At 38.9% G+C, this 21,978-nt stretch overlaps 1 non-coding gene across 1 annotated transcript; it reads left to right on the top strand.

Annotated features, from left to right (window-relative positions):
• The first annotated feature begins 20,067 nt into the window (after window positions 1-20,067).
• Window positions 20,068-20,171, top strand: LOC119467462. Its single transcript, XR_005196001.1, has one exon. It is a non-coding gene; the product is annotated as a U6 spliceosomal RNA (small nuclear RNA).
• Window positions 20,172-21,978: the final 1,807 nt, after the last annotated feature.

The raw sequence follows: 21,978 nt of genomic DNA, 5'->3' as shown, positions 1-21,978 counted from the left end.
GAATGAAAGCATGGTTAACCACCTCCCCCTTTCACCCAACCTGAAAGAGAGTTCTTTAGACTTGGGCAAGATAAGGCATGAGATAGTCTGGCCTTGAGGCACTACCCGCATACGATTTGATGGAAAATAGATTCTAAGTTGCTAGAGGGCATGGACATGCTGTACCCTTTTCTGCATCATCCCAGAAGGCTCAAGGCAGAATCCTGCACATAGAAGGCATTCCTTCCATCTGTAACATGTCAAATGAGGCAGTGTGGTATAGAAGAAAGAGTACTGACTGGAAATCAGAGAGGCATGAAGAACTTGTTCTAACTTTGACGCATTCCTGCTTTCTGCCCGTGGGCAAGTCACTTCAGTTCTCTGGCCCTCAGTTTCCTTCTCTTTAAAATGAACATGTGAATATCCGCTTCAGAAGGTTGTTGTGAAGAATACGATAAGCTAGATTTAAGGGTTTTTTCATCTCTAAGATATCCCACTTGAAAAATAAATGTGGGATCATATCTCAAGACGTCACCCTGTTATAAGTTACCACAGCCAGCCAAAGCAAGACTGTGACAAGGACCCAAGGTAAGCAGTGCCTTACTAGGGTAAACAGAGGGGAGAAGGTAGAGCATGATAGAAAATGGGATCTCTAATTATGAATATGGGAATCAAATTAAGGTAAATATTGCCTATTTCATCAATTTGCTAAGGGCTTCTCCATAATGGCAGCACAATATCACCGAGTGATAAAGCCTAGGCTCTGTTACTGAGGTAGATATTTGATTGGTTTTAAATATGGACCCTACAGACACACCATAAACCATGAGGCAAAAGCCTCATATTGTGATATGAAATAAACTATGTGTTTTATTAAATTTTGGGAATGGAACAGTGCCACATTGTGGTTCGTGTACAGAGTTTGATAAAGTGTGTGAGGAGCTCCTCTTTTTATTTTATTTTATGTTTATTTATTATTATTATTTTTTGAGACAGTGTCTCATTCTGTAGCCCAGGCTGGAGTGCAGTGGTGCAATCTTGGCTCACTGCAGCCTCCGCCTCCCGGGGCCCAGTTCAAGTGATCTCCTGCCTCGGTATCCCAAGTAGCTGGGATTACAGAGATGTGCCATCATGCCTGGCTAATTTGTGTACTTTTGGTAGAGACCACGCCTGGCTAATTTTTGTATTTTTAGTAGAGATGGGGGTTTCACCATGTTGGCCAGGCTGGTCTCAAACTCGTGACCTTGTGATCCGCCTACCTTGGCCTCCCAAAGTGCTGGGATTACAGCTCCTCACTTTAGAGCAGGGGAGATGTTATTGGTAATATGGCTTCACCAGGAAAGATATGGGCCAGAAATAAAATGAAAGCTATCCTGGAACCTTCTCCCTTTCTTCTTCCCCATTCCTCTTTCCTTGGAACCTTAAAACGGAGAAGGAGCTGTCTGAATGACTGTGTTCCTGGATAAATATTAAATAGAATAGTCAGAAATGCCAGGAGACATCTTGTCTTTAAAGCACCTACATACTCTACATGCATGAGCAAATAGGATGAAAACTAGATATGGTTGCAGGTCACAGCATAGAGAAAGGCATCTGTGATGCCCTAGAAATTACCTACTCCATCATAGAAAACTGAAGTCAGCTTTAAAGCAAGAAAACAGGCTGTCTTACCTTTGTATTTCCCCAGGGCTTAGCATAGTACCTGGCACATGTTACTCAGTAAATGTCTATTGGATTCCCGCATAAGGGTTGGTATTAGTTTTCTAGGGCTGCCATAACAAAATGAGACAAACTGGGTGGTTTAAAGCAATAGAAATTTATTTTATTGCAGTCCTAGAGGCCTGAAGCCCCAAATCAAGGTGCTGGTAGGGCCAGGCTCCCTCTGAGTGCCTAGGGAAGGATCCTTCCTTGGCTCTTCTAGCTACAGGTAACCATAGGTATTCCTTGGCTTATGGCAGCATCACTCCAACATCTGCCTCCATCTTTACAAGGTTGTCTTCCTTCTGTGTGTCTTTGTGTCTCTACATGACATTCTTCTCTCTGTGTCTCTCTCTGTTTCTTCTCCTTGTCTTAGAAGGACATTAGTCGTATTTGGATTAGGGCTTACCCCAATGACCTCATCTTCACTTGATTACATATGTAAGACCCCATTTTCAAAATAGGTAGTGTTCGTTGGTACCGGGATTAGGATTTCAACACATCTTTTCAGTGACACAATTTAACCCACAGGGCCCAAATGAACCCAGGATCCTAACAGCATTTTTTTCTTATTACGTTTAGGGAACATAATTTTTCCAGACCTAGCTTTGGGCTTGATCTCTATCATGGTCAAGCTCTTACTTTTTCTGTCTAACTTTCTTTGTACAATCTTTCTTTTCTTTTTTTTTTTTTTTAATGATCATTTTTTTTGTTTTTTAATTTACTTTTTTTTTTCCCCCAAGATGACTCTCACTCTGTTGACTGGGCTGGAGTGCAGTGGCATGATCTCAGCTCACTGCAGCCTCCACCTCCCAGGTTCAAGCAATTCTCCTACCTCAGCCTCCTGAGTAGCTGGGATTACAGGCACCCGCCACCATGCCTGGTTAATTTTTGTATTTTTAGCAGAGATGGGGTTTCACCATGTTGACCAGGCTGGTCTTGAACTCCTGACCTTGTGATCCACCCGCCCCAGCCTCCTGAAGTGCTGGGATTACAGGCATAAGCCACCTCGCCCAGCCAATATCTTAATTTACTTGGACAAATGGTATACCCTCCCCACTGTTTAAGGTTTGTTTACTTTCTTTGTTCAAGTATTCTTTGTTCAAATTCTTTCAGTGTAACTATGTTTATTTTCTCTAGTTTGCAAATATTGATGGTGGTAGAAAAGACGGGTCTTGAGGAAGCAAGAAGGACTGAGGTGCTGGTAAGTGCAGAGAAAATGTTCCAGCCCTGTCCCTTGATTTGCTAGGCCTAACTAGTTAGGCTGTTTTTCCTGATATCAGCCATATCTCATCCCACCTCAGGGCCTTGGGGTTGCCACTATCAGCCCTCTCTCCCTCTAGTTCAATACCTAGCTATGGGTCTATCTGAATCTGGTTCCTGATTGGTAAATTATAAAGTAGGACAAAAGTAGGGTTTCTCAACCTGGGATCCACAGACTAGCTGAAATCTACCAAATTGTGTGTGAATATGTGTATTTGTATTAATTTACTGAGGCTGCTATAACAAATTACCACAGAAATTTATTCTCTCATGGTTCTGGATGCCAGGTGTCAGAAATCAAAGGGTCAGGAGGGTCAAGTTTCCTCCAGAGGCTCTAGGAGAGAGTCTGTTTCTTGCCTTTACTGGCTTCTGGTAACTGCCAGAATGTCTTGACTTGCGGCTATTTCACTCCAGTCTCTACCTCCATTTTCATATCGCTTCCCTCTCTTCTGTCTTGCCCGTGCGTTTCCTAGGAGGACACTTGCTATTTGATTTAGGGCCGGACTGGATAATCCAAGATGATTGCCTCATCTCAAGATCCTTAATTTAATTACATCCGCAAAGGCTCTTTTTCTGAATAAGGTCACATTCGAACGTTCCAGAGATTAGGATATGAACATATCTTTCTGGGAGCAACCATTCAAACCACTACAGAGAGAGAGAGAGAGAGAGAGAGAGAGAGAGTGAGTGAGAGTGTGTGTGTGTGTGTGTGTGTGTGTGTGTGTGTGTGTGGTGGGGGACAGGCAGATAAGTCTGTTTATAGATTTTTACTAGATTCTCTGGGGGCAGTGATACAAATAAAAATTAAGAACTCACAATCGACCTCTTTTTAAGTCCAACATTCTATGGTTTTGTAATTGGTGTGATATACATATGACTTGGTCTTAGTTAATACTTTGCATGTAAGAGGTTCTCAATAAATTTGGGTATGTCTCATTTGGCATTGGAATTATAATAATATGTAACATTGAGCACTTGCCATGTGGTAAGCACTTTCCAAATGTCTTCTGTGTATTTATTTATTTTATCTATGCAACAACTTCATGAAGTAACATTATCAACCCCATTTTTTATGAAAAAGCTGAGGCACAGAGACATTAAGTAACTTGCCTAAGGTCACACAGCTAATTGGTGTCAGAGGTAAGATTCTAATTCAGCCAATTTAGCCTCAGAGCCTATGCTCTTTACTGCTATACTTTGTAATAGTATATTGTTTCAATTTTAAAATTTATGAAACATCCATTGTCATAATAGACAAAGAACTGCTATGGAAATGTTCTAGATAAAATGGGGCTAAATAGACATAATTAAACGAGATACCGTATCCTAGACTGAATCTTGTATGGGAAGGGAGCAATCCTATAGAGGCCATTATTAGGACAATTTAAAAAAACTAGAAAAGATTAGTAGACTAGATAAAATATTGGATTGATGTTGATATTACCGAAATTATTAACTGCACTGTGATATGTAAGAGAATATCCTCATAGCTAGGAAATGTACACCAAAGCAGTTAGAGGCAACGGGACATGATATATGCGATTTACTCACAAATGATTTGGAAATTTAGATAGAGTAGATAGATAGATAAAAATGATAAAGCAAATAGGGTAAAATGTTTATAATACGGTTATTATCATAGGTAAAGTATAGGCAAGTATTCATCGTGCCATTTTGTTCTTGTAATTTTTCTAAGTTTGAAATTATTTCCAAGCAAGAAGTTCATTTTAAAAAATCTATGGATCATTCTTTGGGAGCTGGTTGGCTCTCGTTGGCTAAAATATTTGCATTAGATGCTAAATATGCAAATAACATATTTTAGCCTTTTTCTTTCTTTGAGACAGAGTCTTGCTCTGTCACTCAGGCTGGAGTGCAGTTGCGTGATCTCGGCTCACTGCAACCCCCGCCTCTGGGGTTCAAGGGAATCTCCTGCCTCAGCCTCTTGAGTAGCTAGTATTACAATTACCTGCCACCACCCCCAGCTAATTTTTTTTTTTTTTTTGTATTTTCAGTAGAGATGGCATTTCACCATGTTGGCCAGGCTGGTTTTGAACTCCTGACCTCAAGTGATCCGCCTGCCTCAGCCTACCAAAGTGCTGAGATTACAGGGGTGAGCCAACATGTCCAGCCTGATTATTTTAGCCTTCTTATTCGAATCTGCTAATGTTTATTGAGTACCTACTATGTGCTAGGGACAGTCAATATATTGTATTATTTAATAATCTCCCAAACACTATTCTATTACCCATCCCATTTTTCTGATGAAGAAGCTGAGTTTCACAGAGACTTGGTGACTTGCTTAAAGTCACAGGGACTATTTAGTGACAGAGTTGGGATTTGAACCGAGCTTCTCTGACTCCAGGCTTCCTGCTCTTTACATGATCCCTAGCTACCTGCAGTTACAAATAGCCCATTTAATCATTTCTGAACTTAAAAATCTTTATTGTTAGCCTAACTTTCTCACCCTTTCTCACCCTTTCTGACCACCCAGTGGTCAGAAGGTCAGTAGAAGGGTTTTCTCTCGTCCCTTGGCTCCACTAGTGATGATAGTCTTGGGCCATGAGAAGCCAAAAAGGGAGGATCAGACCAAAAGAATACCGTTTCTATCTTTGTTTGATAAATGGAATTAGCATTCCCACATGAACAGGAAATGTTGACTTGTTAATATCCTCCCTTGGTTTATTACATACAGTCTATTTACATGCTTTGAATATACTCACTCAGGAGGTATTCAAGACAAGTAGCCCATCTCAAAGTGATATCCTCTTTTCTGTTCATCTTTCTACTGACAAAAAGTAGAGAATATTAAGCATACTGCTTAATTTTATTATATTACAATATGGCACAAACGTTTTAGGTTAGTTACATGTGGATTGAAATCTTCTTTATGATTGGATGGACATAAACCAGTCTATTTATTGAATGTCTATAATGTTCATAGCACTGCAGCACTGTACAGTAGGTACGGTGGGGGGCATATGGTAGATACAGACTATGTCCTCAAAACCATACAAACTAGTTTGAAAATGAGATATAGGAGCAGAAAATATTACTGCAATATAAAGTGATACTTAGGAAAGGACTATATAGGCAAAAGTGCTATCAGGGTGCAGAGGGGAGATAATCACTGTGGTCTAGATTCCTTAGGGAATGCTTTTTTAAAAAATAAACTGGACCTTAAAGGACAAGTAAGATTTGGATAAGCAGAGGAAAGACATTCCAGTGGATGGTCATGGAGGTGGGAAGGCATAGGTTTTATGAGCTGGTATTGAATCAGAATGTAAAGAGCCTTGAAATCCATCAATGGCGGGTGATTAAAGGTTCTTGAACCAGTAAGTTACATAATGGGAGCAGTGTTTGTAAATGTCCTGGCAATAGTGAGTAGAGAGGAATAATCATGGGTTCTCAAACCTGATGTACATTAAAATCAACTGGGGAGATTTAAAAAATACTGATGTCTTGCTCTTAACCTCAGAGAATGATTTAATAGTATGGGATATAGTCTGGGCTTTAAGATTTTAAAGATCTCCAGGTATTCTTAATATTCAGGAAAGTTTGAGAACCACTTCAATAGAGAAAAGAGTGATACTGTGGAAACTAGCCAAAAGGCTGTGATAACACAGGCATAATAAGATCATGAGTCCTGGGACTGCTGAGGTGAGTGGCAAGGGGAATAGAGAAGAGGAAGGTTTGGATACAGGTGATGTTTTAAACGAAAAACTTACTAAACTTAGGTTAGACTGAACACAGAGAATGAGAGAAAATATTGAAATATGCCAGCAAGATTTCTGGGCTCAATGTCTTGTTCATAGTAAGCCCCCAATTAATATTAGCTGAAATAAAGTGAACTTAATATGATAATATGGAGATTCATGCTCCATTAGTAGAAATCTTAAAGTCAGGGAGGAAAAGTGAGTTTGGAAGTTAGAGGGGGATTTTATTCCTAGGACAGGTATGAGATGACAGAAAATTATGCAACTCATCGGGCAGTTTTGAGACGTAGTACTGGAGTTCTAAGACAAAAATCAGGGCTGGAGATTGCCATCTAGAAACCATCTTCCGGCCAGGCGCGGTGGCTCACGCCTATAATCCCAGCACTTTGAGAGGCCGAGGTGGGTGGATCACGAGGTCAGGAGTTAGAGACCAGCCTGACCAACATGGTGAAACCCCATCTCTACTAAAAATGCAAAAATTAGCTGGGAGTGATGGCGTGCGACTGTAATCCCAGCTACTCAGGAGGCTGAGGCAGGAGAATTGCTTGAACCCGGGATGTGGAAGTTGCAGTGAGCTGAGATCGTGCCGTTGCGCTCTAGCCTCAGCAACAGAGCAAGACTCCATCTCAAAAAAAAAAAAAAAAGAAAGAAAGAAAGTAAAAAGAAACCATCTTTGTAGTTGATGGTTAAAATCCTGAGAGTGTGGATGATATCATCTAGGGAAAGGAATACAGGAAGAAGATTGTTGATAAAACATTAGGGAAGGTAGAGTCATGATTTTGTTGTTGTTTTTTTAATCAGTGAGATGTTCCCGTGCATGTTAGTAAGCAAAGAAGAGTCAAAACATCCAGCAGGAGCAGGAAGACAAGAGATACTCAACATTGCAAAGCTATCGTGAGAAGTAGAAGACAAGGCCCCTGCCTCTGTTCAGGTAGGTTATGATTCAGCTGTGTACACAAGCCATGGTACTAGCTATGTTAGTCAGTAGAATTGTCCATGCTGAATGTGACAATAAATGTTAGAAATATCCATAGGAAAGTTAGAAAGGTTGAACTTGGAGAATGACTAGGTGTACATCATATTTTGGAATTAGACAGAATGATGCTTTCATTAATTCAGTGGTAGAGAGAAGCAGAGTTTGAGAGGACAAGTGTCATCTGTTTTAAAAAGCAGTTCCCAAGGCCCATATTTTCTTTGTTACCTTCCCTGAACACTTCAGGCCATTTCCCACTCCTGCTCTCCACAGGACCCACACTTAATATATCGTTTTCTTTGAATCCAGCCGGGCCCGGAGTCACCAGACAGACAGAGCAATTCTCTTAATTTGCCATAGCCTAAGATTTCCCTGGGGGAACATTTAAGAAAATATTGCTGCTGTTTGAGTAGTTGATCCCTTGAAATGTGCGTGAATCGGTTGGTTAAAATAGAAAAAAAAAAAAAAATAGGTGAGTTTAGTCCATCTCAGAAAGTTCTGAAAGTCTTTCCTCAAGGTCCATTCATTTAAGTATTTAGTGAATGAATGTGTTTACCATGTTCAGTACTATGTACCCAGACAAGAAGTGAGACAGTGGCTCAGACAATTGCTCAACATCACAGTGTTACCATGGGGCAGGCCTCACTGTGCCTCTCAGAATAATAAGTTGCCAACCTACTATGTAGCAAGCATAAACTGAGACACTCCACAGGTTACTAAATTAGCTCATTATTTATTTAGTGCCCTACCATTTGTTTGACATTATGTAGACACAAGGCTCTATTGAATAAGGAGAGTGTATTAGCTGGTAGGTCATAACTGGGACCTTGGAATTACAATCCAAACAACCTGTCACACATTTCAGTCACACATAGCAGCAATATAATTCTGTTGCTTTGGAAAAAGTTAAAAGCTAGTTTTACAATAAGAAGACAAGCTCTTGAAAACAGGGAGGGGTGGGGTTGGGTGTGATTGACAGGCTGTCATTAGTATTTGACAGAAAACCACGATTGCTTTTTGTAACAGGAAAATGGGTGATTCTTAAAAGCAGTTTTAGATTCTTCTATTTTTTTTTTTTAAAGAAAGCCTCTTTCTTCAACTTTTCTGTGTAGTGTCAGTAAATGAACTGTTTCCTCTCAAATCATGCATATTGCCTTGCAGCCTTCAACTGCATAGTAATATATCACAAACATTTGGATGTGGGAAGGGGAATGGCCAGAAATAACCATATAGGTCATATGGGTTTCAAATGCATCTGTTTACATACAGAGGGTTCCTACAGAAGACTGTTTCATTTCAGAGAATGTTTTGCCCTGATGACAAACTGTAAGTTAGTGAGTCATTTTCATGGCTTGACATTTTGCTGTTAAAGTGCTTGAGAGGGGGTGCATCACTTTTACAGGCTGCTGGTGTCCTAAAGCAAGTTGTAGGCATCGTGTATGACACAACACAGGTTAGATTGGATGCTGGACCTTTATGAGACTGGGTTTAAAATGGAAACTTGCATTTTTAAACTTTATTTCAATTACCTTGTTGTAGAGTTTAAGACTAGTGGGTAATTTGAGAACTACAATATAGGATTGGTATAAATTAGTCATAATGCCTACAGTGTTACAGCTAAATATTGCCATGATCACTTTTCCCCTAATTAAAACTTTTCATTTTCATAAATCTCTAGATTCTTATTGATACACTTACTGTATGTCCAAAAGGAATTTAGGAAGTCCTCATGTTTTGTTCCAAAAGGTTTTCTCGAACTCAGAAACAAATTTCCTATATAAACAATGTTATAAATTACAGTTATATTCCCAAACCAGTCCAGCCAAGGCTACTTAGCCTATAATGTGCTTGAAGTAAAGCCTTATGTACATCATATATAATAACATTTCTATGAAAAACAGTTCTGCAATGTGAACACATATGGACGCAGGGAGGGGAACATCACACATTAGGGCCTGTTGGGGGGTGGGGGGGCAAGGGGAGGGAAAGTATTAGGACAAATAACCTAGATGATGGGTTGATAGGTACAGCAAACCACCACGGCACATGTATACCTATGTAACTAACCTGCATGTTCTGCACATGTATCCCAGAAGTTAAAGTAAAATAAATAAAAAAAAAAAAAAAAAAAAAAAAAAAAAAACTGTTCTGATCCAATAAAGGAAGACCAGAATAAATTCCCCTTTCCTGGGGTAACTCCCCTCCAGTGCTGTTCCCTACTCTTACTTAATCCTTTATCAGACAGGCAGTGTGAAAGAGAATGCCCCTGAATCCAAGAGAGTGGTGATCTCTTCAGGGGCAGGAAAGGAGAAGGAAGGCAGAGACTTTTAGGCATTTGAGGCTTCCTCCACCCGTTTTCTTTTCTATCACCAGGTATTGGTCTGCCTGCTATCCTGACAGCACACAGTCTCTTTAAGGATTTTTTTGTGGATTTTTATTGATAGTAGTAGTGAAAACAGAGATACAAATTCTCAGATCTGTACTTCCAATTCTATATATTCATTCACTCACTCAACAACCATGTATTAATCAATTCCTATGTAGCAGGCACCATTCTCTGAACCCTGGGGATACAAACATAAATGAGCCCTTGAGGTCCTCCCAGTCTACTGAGGGATGCAGACATATAAACAAACCATTGCAATACAGCATGCTACCTGCAGTGATAGAGTGCTCTACCACGTAGAGTGGTGATACAAAAGAGGCAGTGTTCTGCTTGGTCAAAGAAAGCTCCACAGAGCAGACACTAAGCCTAGTCTTGAAGGATGAGGTGTTCAGCAGGCATACAAAAGGATTCTGAGAAGGCATTTTAGGCAGAGGCAAGAAGTCATGAAATACCACATTTTGAAAAGTGAGAGCAATGTGGTATCGCTTGATCAGAGGTACAAAATGGGGCAGTGTTAGGAGATGGGGCTAGGTAGGGGCTTTAGTTAAAAAGCCTTGCATGTCAGGCGGAAAACTTTACGTTTTATCCTGCAGTGATTAATGGGGAGTGCTGTGTTCAGATTTACCATTCCAGTGGCAATATGGAAAATAGGTTAAGGGGGAGACAAAGGGTAGGCAGAGACTTTTAAGCAGCACAAGAGGAAGGGAGAGACATGTTTTCATTGTTATTTTAATTTTTAAAACTGTTAATTGGGGTAAAATGCGTATAATGCAAAATTCACCATCTTAACCATTTTTTTTTTTTTTGTACAACCAGTCTCTATTTTTAATGTACAGCTTACAGGTGTTAAGTACATTTACATTTTTGTGCAACCAATCTCCAGAACTCTTTTTTATCTCGAAAGCCTAGAAATCTGTACCCATTAAACACTAACTCAACACTTCCTCCTCCCCACGCCCCCTGGCAACCACCATTATATGTTCTGCTTCTGTGAATGCTCCAGGTATGTCACGTAAGTGGAGTCACAGAGTGCTTTTTTCTTTGTGATGGGCTTATTAAGTTATTTTAATTTTTAAAATGAGGGTAATTTAAGTTTGTGGCTTTAAAAATTCCAAATAATACCAAAGTGTATAAAATGAAAAGTAAATGTCTGGGATGGATGGTGGCTTTGTTAAAGAAATCTTTAACATCTATTTAGAAACTAACATCTACTGAGTATATGCCAAATGACACTGTGTTGAGTGTTTTACATGTGTAATTTACCTCTTAAAACACAGGCAATGTCACTTATTTATCATACATTATCACTTAATCATCGAGAGATTCCAAGGAGAGGAATCTGATAAGAATTAAGCAAGAGGTCAGGGTAAATGCCATAGAGACTGGAATGGAGAGAAGAGTTTCTATGCCAGTGAGAGAACAGGAGTGTGCTCTGGAAACAGGAAGCCCAGCCTTTATCAGTGAACTCAGCAAAGCAAGGCCTGGGGAGGGTATATAACCTGAGTGGGCCCAGAGTTCACAGGACTGTCCTCAGACACATTGGTTCCTGGGCTTAAAAGACGCTTGTCAGACGTGCTGTGTGGTGAGGAAAGTACTCTTATCAAGCTTTCTCTGGGTGAATCCAAGAATTTTTCGGTTGGCTGCCAGAAATATCTAGTGCCTTGATCTTCCAGTGTGGATACCAATTGATTTGTGTCATACCTATTCCTATGCTAGCCTAGACCAGCATCCTCTAAACTGTATTTCATGGAAACATACTGGTTTTCTATGGTGTGTTAGCACGTAGTCATTAAAAACAAGCAAGCAAACAAATCCCTGGTCAAATACATTTGAAAACAGTTCATAGTAGCTGCTTCTCCTAAAGATTCATAGTATATGAGCTTATTAAAATCTCTGAGAATTTATTTAATAAATAATAAAACTGTTGAACACTTATTATTTATTTATGTATTAATTATTTTTGAGACAGAACCTTGCTCTGCTGCCCAGGCCGAAGTGCAGTGGCACAGTATTGGCTCACTGCAGTCTTGACCTCCTGGGCCCAAGCTATCACCTACCTCAGTCTCCTGAGGAACTGAGGCTATAGGCATTACCATGCCCAGCTAATTTTTATATTTTATTTATTTATTTTGAGATGGAGTTTTGCTCTCGTTGCCCAGGCTGGAGTGCAATGGCGTGAATGGCACTATCTCAGCTCACTGCAACCTCCACCTCCTGGGTTCAAGTAGTTCTCCTACCTTAGCCTCCCAAGTAGCTGGGATTACAGGCATGTGCCACCATGCCTGGCTAATTTTCTATTTTTAGTAGAGATGGGATTTCTCCATGCTGGTCAGCCTGGTCTTGAACTCCTGACCTCAGGTGATCTGCCCACCCTGGTCTTTCAAAGTGCTGGGATTACAGGCGTGAGCCACCGCAAAAATTTTAATATTTAAAATTTAAATTTTCGAGCCAGCCAAAATTTTAATATTTTTTGCAGAAATGGGATCTCACTATGTTGCCCAAGCTGGTCTTCACAATAGACCTGGGTTCAAGCAATCCTCCTGACTTGGCCTCCCAAAGTGTAGGGATTACAGGTGTGAGCCACCACACCTGGCCCTATTAATCATTTAAACCACTATTTCCCAGATATTTTGACCTCCATATGTATTTTCTTTTCTCCCTAGCAACATCTATCATTATCTATCTATCTATCTATCTATCTATCTATCTATCTATCTAATCTATCAGTATATGTGTGGTGGGACTCTAGTGTTCTATGAAACACAGAAGCACAGTGAGTAGGTAGCCTCTTGGCTTGGTTATATCAACCATCTAGGTAACTACAAATGCTGCCCTGCGGTAGCACCCCAGGTATAAAACATACAGAACTAACTAGAGAAGCAAGAAGTTGAGAGAGATCCTCATCTTTAAATGTGATTAGACTATCCCCAAGACGCCTGGGGTGATGATTTCTGCCAAAAGGCTTAATGAATTTTAAATCCGTAATTTCAAGTTCTTTAAGACTACCTACGCAGAGCCAGTCTACCACTTCCTACTTCCCACTGCAGTTTCATAAGTATTATTGAAGCTTCAGTGTCATCACTGTCCAGAATATATAACTGATGCCTCTTATCCATGACTTCTTAGACTACATTTCCTCTCACCTAAGTTTCTAAAAGACATTCAAATCAGTATAAATTTGGAAGGAAGATTAGAAGAAAGCTACCTTCCAGACTAAGTACAATATGCACCAGGTCAGACAGTGTACTCTCCATAAAGCCTTGAAGTGTTTCAGAAATTCCTGAAAGTTATATTTCATTATGTACTAGAATAGTGTGGGGTTATCAGTCTATTTCAGCAATAATGGAATGTACTCCAATGTTCTTGCTTGAGTGAATAGAACATCACATTCTGGAAAGATCTAGTGGCAGCATCAATTCTGTAAAGAACTCCAGAAATTTCACCTCAATTTAACCTTCTAATATCAAAGTTTCTTATCTTATAAGATATTCAGACGTTAACTCAAAAAAGCCATACCATACTCTAAGCATCAAAAATATACCATATAGTACCTAGTCTATCTAGGTTTCATGGGATGTTACCAACCTTTCATGGGAGGCCTGTGGCATAATGGTAATTACACAAGCTTTGGAGTCAAATAGACCTAGGCTAAATTCCAACTCTGCAGATAAAAATTTATGTCATCTTAGCAAATTATTAAAAATATTGTAATGCTATTGATCTAAATAAGATTATTGTCACATTCTGTGTCTAAAATACCTGGCATGATGCCATGCACATAGTAATAATAATGAGAGAACCATTGGCTCTCATTATGAGAACATTTAATATGTGCTAATTGCGTTAAGCATTTACTATGTATTATATAATTTAATATATCCAACACTGTTTTGAACATGGACCTTCATAATTCTGATTTGATCACAGATGACTCACAACTTTGGGGCTATTATGCCATCCATTACTTTGAAACTAGATTCTCCTAAAAATATGTTGTACAAATATGCATCCTTAGGTAAATGTTCTGCTTTCTACCTAAATTCAACTCCTGGATCTAGAAAGTCTCTCTTTGACATCTTACTGATTACAAACTTATCTTCTGTATATCAGTCCCAGGTTTTTGAGCAATGACTCAATTTCTGTACCTGCTATAGCAAAATATGCAGGTAGACATACCACCCTCACTGGATGTCTCTTACACTGACCACATTACATATCTACCAATAATACTTCACTCTACACCAAATGTGGTTTTCATCTTTGTATCTTCCAAATCCATGTCCAATGCTGTCTTCATCATAGGTGACTACCTGACAAATAGTCAAACAGCACAAATATCCTTCAGTAAGCTACACCTTAGAATAAACTTAGTTCCAACGCATGACAAACCCCTGGAGGACATCTGAATAGAGGTCTGGACTTGTCTGCTCAAAAAAATTAGATTACAAGTGCTTGGATACTGTAGTGGATATATCTTGGTTTTTCTGTACAGCACCCTTACCTCATTTGGCTGAACTGCTCATGCTGTACAATCATGCGATTTTTGTTAAGGCAGCTGCTAATCATAGTGATCTATCTCATTGGTTACAGGGATTGGCTTCTGCCCTAAGCCCCTGCAAACATAGAACTTCATTTCTGCAATTACACTAATTACTCTGGGTTGAGTATGTGACTAAGCTTAGCCCATCAGATTCCTTCCTTGAAATTTTCAATTTTGATCTAGAGAAAACAGGTATCTTTTGAGATCATAAATCTAGAAGAAGAAATGGAGCCACAGACAGGCATCATTCCTGCCACATGGAAAGATCTATTGTAGGAGAAGAGAATGGAGCCAACAAACAAAGGAAAGCAAAAGATGAACAGAAATATTCTTGATGGTATCATTTGAGCATGTGACTCAAATATTCCATCTCTACCTTGGACTTCCCAATTAGAGAAGACTATCATTTTGGATTTTTTCCCAAGTGACTTTGATTTGAGTTTCTGTCATTTGAAAATGTACTTTCCCATAATGCAATACCAGAGGAATACGTTTTAGCGTCTTAGTTTACTCCAGTTATTCTAGTTATCTCTAATTAATTATATAATCAACATTAGTTACATCTAGTTATCAGTAGTTAGTTAAGCAAGAGATGAGAAATTAGAGTTGAGATGAAAATATCATCTGAGTTTCTTGGCTTGTTCCAGTTATCCTGATTATCTAGTTAGGTAATTACTAGTTAAGATGATCATCTGTTTTTTCTAGTTTTCTATAGTTGTCACTATGATTTTAACATGAAATAAGTTAGATTCCAGAGGATTTTGGTTGTTTGTTTTTTGCTTCTTGGCTTTTCTAGTTATCTTTAGTTACGTTTAGTTACCAAGTTAGTTACTAATAGTTACATCTAGTTATCATTAGTTGTTCACCAAACCTTTTTTCTTAGGAATAGAGCTGAAATACCTTTCCCAGTCTCCCTTTGTGTAAGTGGGCCACTGTGACTGGTTCTCCCCTATAGAATGTGAGCACAGGTGATGTGTCTCTTCTGGGCTGAGGCAGGTAGGAGTGGATTTGTTTTCTTCATGCTCTGTCTTTCCTCTTCACAATGACCTTAGACAACATGCACTGAAGATGATAGCATTATAAGACTGAAGGAGTCTTGGTCCTTAATTGATTGGCTGGATTAGATACTTCTCTGCTCCTACTGATCACATTGGACTTTGACTCGAATAAGCAAAAAAAATATTGGCTGAGCATGGTCACTCACACCTGTAATCCCAGCACTTTGGGAGGCTGAGGCAGGCGGATCATGAGGTCAGGAGATAGAGACCATACTGGCCAACATGGTGAAACCCTGTCTCTACTAAAAATACAAAAATTACCTGGGCATGGTGGCGCATGCCTGTAATCCCAGCTACTCAGAAGGCTGAGGCAGGAGAATCTCTTGAATGAGGGAGTCAGAGGTTGCAGTGAGCTGAGATCGTGCCACTGCACTCCAGCTTAGTGACAGAGCCAGAGTCCATCTCAAAACAAAAACAAAAACAAAACTTTACTGACTTAAACCACTGAAATTTTGAGGTTTCTTGTAGCATTTAGCCTATCCTAACAAAAACACTCTATCATAGTACTTATCGTCCTCTCTTGTACATTGTATATTTTTGTACTTTGTCTCCTCCATTAGATTGGGAATTCTTTGAGGGACAGGACCAGTATATCTTTATATATCAGTAGGAAGAAGAAACTTGCAGTGTTGGGTGGAAGCATTTTTTGTCGAGTCTTAGGAAAGGTCACTGAAGAAATCTCTGAGAAACTTCTAGATATACATATCATCATTGTACCCCTGGTTGTTAGTGCAGTATTCAGTATACAGTATAATTATAATAATAAATCTTGTTGAATGAATACTATAAATAGATACAAGTGCACTGACAGGACCCCCCTTACTGTCTCACCAATAAGGACCACTCTTTTTTTTTTTCTTTTTTCTTTTTTTTTTTTTTGAGACTTTTTTTTCCTTTTTTTTTTTTTTTTTTTTTGAGACAGAGTTTCACTCTTGTTACCTAGGCTGGAGTGCAGTGGCGTGATCTTGGCTCACTGCAACCTCTACCTCCCAGATTCAAGCGATTCTCCTGCCCCAGCCTCCCAAGTAGCTGGGATTACAGGCACCCGCCACCACACCCAGCTAATTTTTTTTTTTCCTTTTTGTATTTTTAGTAGAGATGGTGTTCTACCATGTTGGCCAGGCTGGTCTTGAACTCCTGACCTCAGGTGATCCACCCACCTCCACCTCCTGAAGTGCTGGGAGTACAGGCGTGAGCCACCGTGCCCGGCCAAGGACCACTCTTTTATTTAAGAGGCTCTAATTCTTTACTAAGGGAGGGTCACTCATTGCTTCTTTCTTAGGTTTTGATTGTAGGTAGGGAGAATAACTCTATAATGATTTTGAAAAAAGTGATGAAGTTCAAAGATCAACTACTGTAGTCACTCACACACAATAGATTGAAGGACCCTAAGTCTACATAGTTGAGACACATTTTAAGTTGCTCATAAACAGCTAACAGAATTTTTCTAAAAAGCTGAATTTCTCTTATGGGGTCCATAGATGTCAGTATAACATAGAACAAGTATATTAAAAATGGTTGCATGTGGTATCAAGTGTGCATAGCAAGGATATTTTGAAATTCATATATATGGTCTATGAAATGGCAGTTTGATTAGTCATTCTGGATAAAAGTCCAACCAAAGAAACACAATTAACCAAACTACTATTTGTTAATACACAGTCCAAAGGAAATCTGGTTCTTCAAGAGAGTTTTCACTTTAAGAGGTTGAGCAATCACATATATAAATGAGCCCAGTGTTTTAAAAATGAATGTTTATCATCATTAAGCAAATGTAACCAAAATCTCATTGGTCACTAGCACGTGTTTTGAAATGTGACAGGCATTTTCTGAGCTGGTAGAAAGAAGAAACTTGCAGTGTTGGGTGGAAGCATTTTTTGTCAAGTCTTAGGAAAGGTCACTGAAGAAATCTCTGAGAAACTTCTAGAACATTTTAAGGCTATGTCACTTCCTGAATAGGTTTGTCCAGTTCAAAAGGAAACTGAATTTAAAAGAAAAACCTGGGGGCTATCTCAGTGTCTACCTGATGCCAAATAACCATTTTGTTTTTATTTTCATTTTTCAACTATCGTTGTGGTTTTGTTTCATGCAACTTGCATATGTTCAGTATTACACAGCGCTACAAGGCACTGATCAACTCTGCTCTAATTTAATGCACTGGTTTTACTACTCTACACATACTCCTATAAACATCTTCTAAGGAAAGTGCAGAGTGACAGGCAACACAAAAGACATTGCTATGAAAGGACAATGAGATAAGGTTGCAATTTTCAAAATGAAAGTTTTTAGTCATAATTGCGTAAGTGGCACATTTCTTAAACCACTTATATAGACTATATTCCAAATTAACTCTTAGAGTTAAAAACGGACAATAAGGTCCATATTCATACGGTAATAAGCATTGCATTATTTAAACCTGCTTTTCTTTTTGAACTATGAAAATGAGAATTGAACAGTGGCAGTGGAAACATGTGAAGTGGTAATTACCATCTTCAAAGTGCAGCTTTTTCACGTAAACACATTTCAGCTGGCAGGTTTAGTAGCTATTTTTCAACAATAAAATTTGGTGACTAAACCTTATTTTTCCCTACAGAAGTAGCTTTTAAAACACAGAATATCAAATTATCTTAAAAATATTTCCAAGGAAGGCAAAGTTTTGCTACAAATGCTGCAAAGCTCCCACTTTTTTATGTTTGAAAGACTGCCTTCATGGAATATGCTATAATTTCCATTTCAGCTTTTTCCTTTAAAAAAATTAGTAGAAAGGGGATTTGGAAGTATCCCAGTATTCTCGGTAATTGGTATTTGTTGCTACACTCCAGAGACATTGGGGAGCATGACCACTCTAGATCTTGGAAATTAATCCTAACAGATATCACAGGATATCTCAGCTTTGAGACATATCTCTCACAGTCCGGGAGATACATCAACAATTGGTTATTGTTCGACATTTGTTAAGTGGGCTGGCTGATGGTTAGTAAAAATCAAACCATGAGAACAGTTACTCCATGACTTGCTTGAGGGGCAGATTTTCATTTACCAAATTTATCAGGAAATAAGCAATCATAAAATCCATGAGAACTAGTGCTTTAAATCTGGATGTTTTCTGGTGCTTAGGCCACACTGCACATTGATTAAATGGCAGATAATGTTGAGCCTTAGTTCATTATTGAACATTACCCATCACATTTGCATCATGCCAATTTCAGTGAACAACCTGTAAGTGTGCTGCTCCTGTACAACGTTTTACATACTGAAAACATTAGTTGAAATAAAGATGAGCATGCAGCGCACTGCTGTGGAATTTTCTTCTCAATTTGGGACTCATAAAAAACAATTGATATGTTACCATTACTGAATCTTCTAAGAAAAAAAAAGATAAAGAAAAAATAGAATTGAGAGTTCTTCAGATGCCTACATTCCTTATCTTTCTAGCACAAAAGGCAACATATGTATACCAACTTACAGTACAACCTTCGGTAAGTTCCCTAAACTTTTTGTGCCCGAGTTTCTTCATCTGTCAAATGCCTATATTAATGAACATCTGTTCCACAGGGTGGGTGTATCAAATGAGATAATGGCTGTAAAAGGTCATTTTAAACTGTAAAGCGTGATAGTAGTGCAATGTGTTAATAATAATAATAGTACTCGGTTAAAATGAGTGTAGCTTTTCTTTCTGCTGCTACCTTTTTGTCTTAGAAACTAGACATTTGCTCTCTTGCCCTTTAAAAAAAATCAGAAATTCTGAATCAATCTATCTGCCTAATCAGTGTTTATGAGCTTGTTCCAAGGTGAATTGCTGTCTAGCAAATTGCACAAGCTGCGACCTCCAGCTCAAACCAGAAATAAGCTGGAAGATATGCTCTGCTCTTTGGCATTTGAAGTCTGACAAAAGTTATCTCTTTATATATGTGCAAGACAGGATAACATGGTCAGAGGAGAACTACATGTACAGATTCTGCTTATTAGCGCCATACAAGCAGTAAAAGCAAACAAAGAAACAATCATATTTGAACCTAGCAAGTAGTGCATGTGAGTGAAAAAGGGCTATGTTTCATCTGTACTTTTCTCCATGAAATAATCTTAGATATTGATGAATTCTGTAGTGAAACCCAGAGGTAGCATGGAAATTCTTTTAATTAACAGGAGAGTGAACAGCAAGCATATAAGGCTTTGTAAGCGGTGAAATCTCAATGGGAAATACATTGTTAGGTCTGCTTGAAAATATTGCTTTGGAAAACCAAGCTTATTGCTGTCTAAATGCTATGATTTCACAAGTACCAGGTGAGCCGACTAGTAGTCGTCCTCAGGAATGTGTCTCTCTGTTAGTTGACTGCAATCTGGATGTTCACTTTCTGTTGGAGCTTTGTTCAAGGAGTTTAAGAATTTTACACTTATTATTTTTCTTGTTAATATATTGCAAGTACTTAGGTGTTATTGAAAATTATAGGAAAACAGTGCTCGCTTCAGCAGCACATATATGAAAATTGGAACGATACAGAGATTAGCATGGCCCCTGCTCAAGGATGACATGCAAATTCATGAAGCATTCCATATTTTAAAAAAATAATTATAGCAAAACAGACCTGTTGTCATTTACAAGTGAAAGTTAAAAACGTTGTGATGATTTCTTGAGAGACTAAGAGAAGTGATTCTCTAGTATGTTAAGGGGTTCAAATTCTTTTGTGACAGCAGGATTTGAAAATGAAAAACAGATGGAGAAAGAGAGCCTGAGATTAGTAAGTGCCCCATGTAAGGGGTAAAAGTTGGAACCCTGAGAGGCCTCACCTGCTTTAGCATTTTCCCCTTGTAGATACATTCAAGAGATGTTTTATGACTGCAGTGACCTTGGAAAGACAAGATTGCACCATAGACACACACCTGTTACAGTGGCAGTCTTTAGACGTTTGCTTCTATCAGGCATCTGGCCAGCTTAAAAGAATTTTAATCAGGAAGAGTTTATGAGGCAACATTGCTTGGACACGACACCCTCCTCTCTGAAGCCCTTTTCATACCAAGCAAAAGGTCGTTCAGTCAATCAGTTACTTATCAGGCCTATCTTAATTATACCTTGGAAATCAGTAAGCAAGTTAAATTGTCGTTAGGCTGTTACTATACTGTCTTAGAAAGTGTGCACTCTGTCTGTTCATTTCTGAAAGATTTTCTTCATCCTGAGAGTCACAGCTGGAGTAGAACTAAAACCTAACACCAGCAAGGAAACCTCCTGCTGGGTGCAGTTTCCTGGCTTTCAGCATAATTATGCAAATCCATCTTTGACATTAGAGAAAGTCCAATGACAATGTCAGGCAAATGTTATCCAATTTTCACTTAGCCCCATTTTAGGTATTCACAGAACTGACGTTTAAGCACTGAAATATGTGAGTCATTTAAATGTCTAAGGGAGTTTCAGTTTGGTTTCCGCTACTGGAGTGCTTCAATTAAAAGGAGAAAATCATTTGCACAAAATCCTCTCCATTTCTATCTCCTTAACCAGCAATGGTGCATTCAGTTTATGTGCAAGTCTTGTAACATTCATAGACAGTTTCCATGACACTCACCACTGTGAACTCTGCTTTTCTGGAATTAGGCTGTGTCTAAGTGTAAAACAGAAGCACCTGCAACCAGCCTTTTATTCTGATTATTTTGTTTTGCTTATTTGTTTTCATATCCTTCTACCCAGCACAGCCACAAAGGTCCAGGAAACCATAACATGTGGCTTTTCAAATAGAATAAAAAAGGTCTAGAAATCTGTCTTATTGGTTATAGAGGCACAGAAATAGAGTCATGAACATTATAATCTGGAAACAATCAAGTTTCCAGCTAGACTGGCCTCTACATTATGCATATAAGTTACCTGAATCCTGTTGCAAATGACCCAAAGTATCTAAATAAGTGACATAACAAGAAGAAGGATCCAGATTTTCTGACATCAGATCCAGTGTTTGTTCTACTATGTTACATTTTCTAGAAGATGTTTCATGACTGGGTGGCAGCCTTCCACAAAGGCAATGTGGATATCTTTTTATGCCATAAAATTAGGGGGATTTTCAAAACCTCTTGGCGAGGATCAGAAACCAAAGACTTACTCTTACCGAAGCAAGAATCTTGGATGTTTGCCTAACAACAGTGACCATGAGGAACAAATGACCCAGATGATGATTTTTTTCATTTTTGAGATGGAGTCTTACTCTGTCACCCAAGCTGGAGTGCAATGGCATGATCTCTGCTCACCACAACCTCCACCTCCTGGGCTCAATCGATTCTCTTGCCTCAGCCTCCCAAGTAGCTGGGATTGCAGGCATGTACCGCCATACCTGGCTAATTTTGTATGTTTTTTTTTTTGTTTGTTTGTTTTGTTTTTTTTTTTT

The sequence above is a fragment of the Cebus imitator genome, unplaced genomic scaffold, assembly GCF_001604975.1.
Source record: "Cebus imitator isolate Cc_AM_T3 unplaced genomic scaffold, Cebus_imitator-1.0 Scaffold292, whole genome shotgun sequence".
Lineage (NCBI taxonomy): Eukaryota > Metazoa > Chordata > Mammalia > Primates > Cebidae > Cebus > Cebus imitator.
This window is presented reverse-complemented; position numbering and strand designations above follow the sequence as displayed.